The following is a 6908-nucleotide window of genomic DNA, read 5'->3' on the forward strand; positions in this document are numbered from 1 at the left end:
AAGAAAAGAAAAGAAAAGAAAAGAAAAGAAAAGAAAAGAAAATGAAACCCCAGCATAACCCCTTCTGGGTCCCAGGGTCCTAGGCAGGGGTGCCTCCTGCTGGACACTGGAGAGATCTGGACTAGTTTTCTTCAGGAACGTCTCCTTCAGGGAGGGGGGTCAGGACCATCAAAACTCCCTTTCCCTCAACTCCTACCTCAGCATAATATATTTTAACAACACACATAAATTCATTTCAGTTCATCAACAAGTTCACCTCTGAAAAACAGAAGTAGAAGAACAAAGGTGCCAATTACTTTCATCTGGAAGTCCTGACCTTATATACTCAGGCTCTTGCCTAAGGCTGAGGAGAGAGAGCAAGGAGGGCCCTGTGTCCCACAGAAAGTACTGGAGGGGGTGACAAGTGCATCAGGCTGGGGGAGAGGAGAGAGCTGGCACGCTGTGATGGCCAAGGGTAAAGAAAGGGTAACCCCCTCTTCTTTCCCCTTTTGCCAGACCACCCACTCCTCTGCCCTGCCTGAGTGGTAAGGGGAAGCACCTAGATCAGCTGGAGGGACCCAGCTTCTCAATGATCCTGCAGTCCCCCGAGGCACAGACCATTGTTGGTTCTCTGCAAGCCAAAGTGATCCCGGGGTGCTCTCTGCCCTTGGGGGCCACAGGTGTATGAACATAACTTTTTTTTTTTAACATTTATTTAATATTGAGAGACAGAGAGACACAGAGCATGAGCAGGGAAGGGGCAGAGAGAGAGGGAGACACAGAATCGGAAGCAGGCTCCAGGCTCTGAGCTGTCAGCACAGAGCCCGACGCGGGGGCTCGAACTCACAGACGGTGAGATCATGATCTGAGCTGAAGTCAGACACTCAACCAACTGAGCCATGCAGGCACCCCTGAATAGAACTCTTAACTAAAGGCAGCATGGCCTACCATGAGGCCAAGCGTGTAACTAGAGTTTGCTAACGGCTGTGTTTGGCACATAGAGTTTCACTTAATCCTCAGGGAAACCTCCAAGGGAAAGGTGTATTCATCCGGTTTTACAGATGAAGAAAACAAACTCAAAGGTTAAAAACTAGGCCAAGGACACATAGCCAGGGGCAGAGCAGGGACCTGAATGCAAAAATAAGGCTTTGGGTCTTTAATTCAAACTTATACTAGAACAGTGATAATTCTGTCTCCCTCTAGGGACATTTGGCAACGTCTGGAAACATTTTTGACGGTCACAACTGGATGGGGGAACACGTACTACTGCCATCTAGTGGGCAGAGACCAGGTATGCCGCTGAACTTCAAATGCACAGGACAACCCCCACAACAAAACTGTCCTGTCCACAATGTTAGTAGTGCTGCTATTGAGGGACTCTGCTCTATGACAGTGATTACGTTTGACTTGTTAGTTGTTATTAATTATATCTCAAGAATGTAACCTGGGAGAAAAGTCATAAGATGCAAACGATTCTTGTCTAGGAAGGTAACCCAGACGCCATAGATGCCCATGTCTGAAGGACTCTAATTGATTATGTGTCTGACTTCACAATCTTGTTCCAGATCAGTCTTCCATCCTCTTTAAACCAGCTTCGCCTTCCTGCTGGTTCCGCATTTCTCTAGGGTGGCCATTAAAAAAAATGCGACACAGTAGGCTGGCCTACACAACAGAAATATATCTCAGTTCTTGAGGCTCGAAGTCCAAGATCAAGGTGTTGGTATAGGTGTCGGTTGGTTTCTTGAGGCCTCTCTTCTTGGCTTAACAGGTGGCTCTTGTACTGCCTTTTCACATGGTCTTTCCTCTGTGCTTACCGGGCCTTGGTGTTTCTTCCTCATCCTTTAAAGAAATCAGTTATATTGGATTAGGACCCCATCTTCATGACCTCATTTAATCTTAGTTACCTCTGTAAAAGCTCTATCTTTAGGGGAATCTGGGTGGTGTGGTTGGTTAAGCGTCTGATCTTGGCTCAGGTCATGATCTCATAGTTTGTGAGTTCGAGCCCTGCATCAGGCTCTGTGCTGACAGTGCAGAGCCTGCTTGGGATTCCCTCTCTGCCCCTCCCCCCCCTTTCTCTCTCAAAATAAATAAACTTTTTAAAAAATGAAATAAAACCTCTATCTCCAAATCCAGTCACATTCTGGAGTACCAGAGGTTAGAATGGCATCATATGAGTTTTGAAGCACAGTTCAGTCCATAACACTTGTCTAATTAATCTGAAACATATATAAGAATTATGTTTAGAGAAAGAATGAAATATGGCCTTTTGTAGCAAGGTGGATGGAACTGGAGAGTGTTATGCTAAGTGAAATAAGTCATACAGAGAAAGACAGATACCATATGCTTTCACTCTTACGTGGATCCTGAGAAACTTAACAGAAGACCACGGGGAGGGGAAGGGGGAAAAAAGTTAGGGAGGGAGCCAAACCATAAGAGGCTCTTAAAAACTGAGAACAAACTCAGGGTTGATGGGGGGTGGGAGGGAGGGGAAAGTGGGTGATGGGCATTGAGGAGGGCACCTGTTGGGATGAGCACTGGGTATTGTATGAAAACCAATTTGACAATAAATTTCATATAAAAAAAAAGAATTATGTTTAAATATGTTAATGTATTTGCCTTGCAAATACATATGAATCCACAAAACCCACGTATCTACTGCATCAGGCTGCTTCCTTGATGGCTATTGGTGTATCAACACTAATTCAACAAGAATGACTCTCTAAAGGAATACTTCAGATATATCACAAGCTTCTCTCCTCTGTCCCCTCAACCAGCCTCCACTAAAAGTGTTTTGTACAGTGAGAGGTCTCTGCCTGAAGCTTTCTTCATTTGTCAACTCAAGGTTCAAACACAATCACGCATGGCCCCAAGGGACCCTGCAGGGACACTTTCTTAGCATATAAATCCAAACCTCCTTTTTTCTGGCTACTGAAAGTGTCGATAATTAGCATATTACTTAACTAATTTACAAGTTTCTTATGTATTGTTAAAAATATTTTGGAATTACTGATCAATTAATTTGTTGACTATCTTATGAACTTAATCTCTTTTAAGCTCAGAGTCGTGTATCAAATTGCATTCCAGAACTTGGATTCAGATTCTGGTCCCATAGTCAGTCTCTTGAAACAAACTGCTATTTCTCATCCGTCATTGTAGAAAAATTTGCCCTGGGCAACTGTCGGAGAAGAACATCCTGGGCGATTTCTCTTATCAATCAATCCAAGCAAATGCAACGGACTGGCTTTTCCCCAGAGCTGAAGTCACCTCCCGGCGGTAAATTCAGTGTTAGGCTCTAAGACAGAGCACGAAGGTGAAGCCCGAGGCCAGGCAGGGAGTGAGAAGTTGGAGACAAGTTTTTATTATCGACGGCGCACGGAGGTAGCGCTTATTTCCTAGCTCCCTGGCAAACTCCCACGCCCTCTGTCTAATATGCCCTGCCCCCTGGCAGCTGACCAATCAGCTTAGCCACCCCCTCAGCAACAGCGATTGCTCCAAGGGGCGGGCCTATGATCCCACCAGAGCCAATCAGAGCCTTTCCTGGGACTGACGTCCCCAAACCAGGGAAATTGCGGCTGTAAACAGCCTGTAGAGCAAGAGCACTGGACCAGAAAACAGGAGGCCTGGCTTCCCCTGGCAGTCCTCTGGCTCCTCAAATTCTGACGTGCTCTCAGAGTGAAGAGCTGCAGATGTTGTGCCATAGCAAGCAAACTCTCAAACTCGCACAGTTCAAGAAGACCCGCCAAGTGATTTTCGAAACCGGCTGGATCTGGAAGAAATTAAGCCGAGGACAACCCCCTGTCCCCTCCCAAGTCTTTCGGGTAGGCCATTCTCCTTCCTAGTCTACGCGCAAAGCTCAGCCAGATCATTCCGGCTCCTGTGTTGACACAGAACCTAAGAGTATCTCGGCCACTGGAGATCTTAGAACGTAAGTTCCATGAGACCAAGGAGTCTTGCTTATTTTGTGCATCGCCATACTCCAGCATTAGAACAGTGTGCAGGCATCAATAAAATCCTCGATGGAATAAACTCTGACGTCTCAAAGGTTCAATGACTAGCCCAAGGTTGCCCCCAGCACGTCACAGTTGAGCCTAAGACTCAGTGACAGAGAAAGGGAAGAGTAACCGTTGAGATCGTACTACGAGCCAAGTACCATTACCACAAAATCTGTACGCTATTTCATTTAATTCACACCACACCGTGTGCCGGGTACCCCCAGTATCCCTATTCTGCAGGTGAAGCTCAGCTAGCAGGTCACAGAGCAGGGTTATCCATCCATTCCAGGCAAACAGTAACTGAGCACCTGCTACTTACCCAGCACCGTGCCTAGCGCTGGGGAAACCAGAGGTGAAGAGAACAGACGCGGAGCTTGTATGGTAGTGTGGCGAACGTTCAGTTAGCAGGTAACACGTGAACAAGCAATGGATTTGCCATTTGGGAGGCGTGCTGTGGAGGAAATCAATGGAGGGGAGTGACGGAGGGAAACGGGACAGAGGGAGAAATCTCCTTTAGGTACAGTGGTCCGAGAGAGGCTCTTTAAGGACGGCACATGCAGACTGAGGCCTGCAGAGAAGGGGCCCCCTGTGATCAGCTGGAGGAAGAGAGCTTCAGCCAGAACAGCAAGAGCAAAGGCGTAAGGCACAGCAGGGCAAGGCAAGGTTAAAGACCAGGAAGTGTGGCAAGAGGGTACAGGATGACTTTGAAGGGGTAAGCAGAGGTCAGCTCTCTTTCCCCAAGAAATATATATATTTATATATAATTCTATCATATTGATTATATAGTTGATGTTAATTAATAACTACATACCAATTATCGAACACTATGTTCATATAATAACTATATAATACTGATTCTACTAGAGTGATTATATAATTATATATAACTTATCTATATTTGCAATACATATTACATCATAAAATACACATATAAGGGTATATTGATAATACAAACCATGAAATTTATATAAAATATATTTATATGAAAGCACATAGATAAAATGTATATGCAATATACACACATTAGCATATAAGTCACTGTATATAAATTCTTTAGGTGTTATCTATAAAATATATAAAATTTAATAAATGTATATAAAATTTTAAATTAAAGAATGAATTATATAAATTATAATTCTCTCTTAAAATAAATAAACTTAAAAAAATTTTTTTAGTGTAGTTAACAATGTTACATTAGCTTCAAGCGTACAACACAGTGATTCCAAGAGCTTAAACGTCACGCTGTGCTCACCACTGCCCCTACCGTCTGTCCCCATATATCGCTATCCCAGTATCACCGATTCCATTCCCGGTGCTGTGCCTTTTATTCTGGTAACTTATTTCATTACTGGAGGCCTGGATCTTCCTCTCCCTCTCACCCATTCTGCCCATCCCTCCCCCCCCCCCCCCCCCCCCACCCTGCCCCTCAGTTAGTTCTCTGTGTTTACAGGTCTGATCCTGATTATTTATTCGTTGGGTTTGTTTGTTGAGATTCCTCATATGAGCAAAATCATAGGTGTCTCTTTCTCAGTCTGACCTCAGCACAGATTGTGAGGCCTTCATGTTCTCTGCTCTGCTACCCGGAGCCTGCTTCCTTGGCTGCAAAGACAGGGCAGTGACATCCGCTTCGCAGGGAGCAAAACTTGGAGCACGTGCCGGGGTCTCCCGTATGCCAGAACATGCTAAGCACACTGGTGAATACTAGTGCAACTCCCCAAGTATGTAATAAAGTCGTGAGGGTGTGAGAAAGGCCCCACTATCAGTGCAACAGCGGCTGGGGCTGGGGCTACTAACCAAAACACTTCCCTTCGCTCTAGTGAGGGCTTCTCAGCCCTGGCACCATTTACCATTCTGAACTGGATAATTCTGTGTTGCATGGGGCCATCCTCTCAGTAGCATGTTATCAAACAGCATCCCTGGGCTCTACCCACTAGATGCCAGCACACACCCCCCCCCCCAACCCTCACTTCGTTTTAACTATCAAATGTATCTGCAGATCACTTACAGGGGGGACATGGCCTCTCCACGCCTGGAATAGGCATAACAGGTGCTCAATAAAGGACTTACAGTTAACTGAAGGAAAGACAATATCTCTCATCCAAAAGAATGCCCTGGACAACCTCTCTGATAGCCTGTGAGATCCCACCCCTCCTATTTTTCAAGGCCCAGTGCAAATGCCACTTCTTCCATGAAGGCTTCCTTGATTGTCCCCACCCCTGCTTGTATATACTCTCCCATTCAATGCTGATATCCGATAGTTTGGGTTCCTCTTTGAACCTTGTCATTTAGTGTCCCACACATGTACACGTGTTTTACCTCCACTATTCACAAAGTACCAAGGAGGCTTTGGAAAAACTTTAGCGCCAACTATCGATCTCCTCTGCCCACTATCTTCCCCATAAAAATGACATTCTCTGGTATGCGCACTTGCCATTTTCTCAAGCATATATAAGCTATGAAAGAAACGTTCACAATCTGTATTCCTTTGCAACATACTAAAGTAAAAATGTCTTTTAAGGTGTATTAACAACTTAATATTTACCATACGCTTAGCAGGGTCTAGGGCTTGTCCCCCCACAAAAAAACACTTTACATAGATGAACTCACTTTACCCTTAAAATAACCCTAAGAAGTAGAAACTTTAATAAACTCCATTTTACAGATGAGGCACAGAGAAGTTAATGAGCCTGCGCACTGGTCACAACGCCGGGAAGTACAGAGTTCGCTTTTAAACCAGGCAATCCCTCTCCTGTCTGCCCGCTCCTAACTGCTATAACCTGCTGTGGGCAAGCGGCTTCAAGACCTGCACCCCATCCAGTTCGTGGCAAGACTGCAGCTCTCAAATCCTTCCTGGCTAGAAATCAGCAGCAGGTCACTAGGTCTCCGACACCAGGGACCTTGGTTACGCATTCACTGTGTTGCCTAAGGGGTAAGCTG

The sequence above is a fragment of the Panthera uncia genome, chromosome D4 (genome assembly GCF_023721935.1).
Source record: "Panthera uncia isolate 11264 chromosome D4, Puncia_PCG_1.0, whole genome shotgun sequence".
NCBI lineage: Eukaryota > Metazoa > Chordata > Mammalia > Carnivora > Felidae > Panthera > Panthera uncia.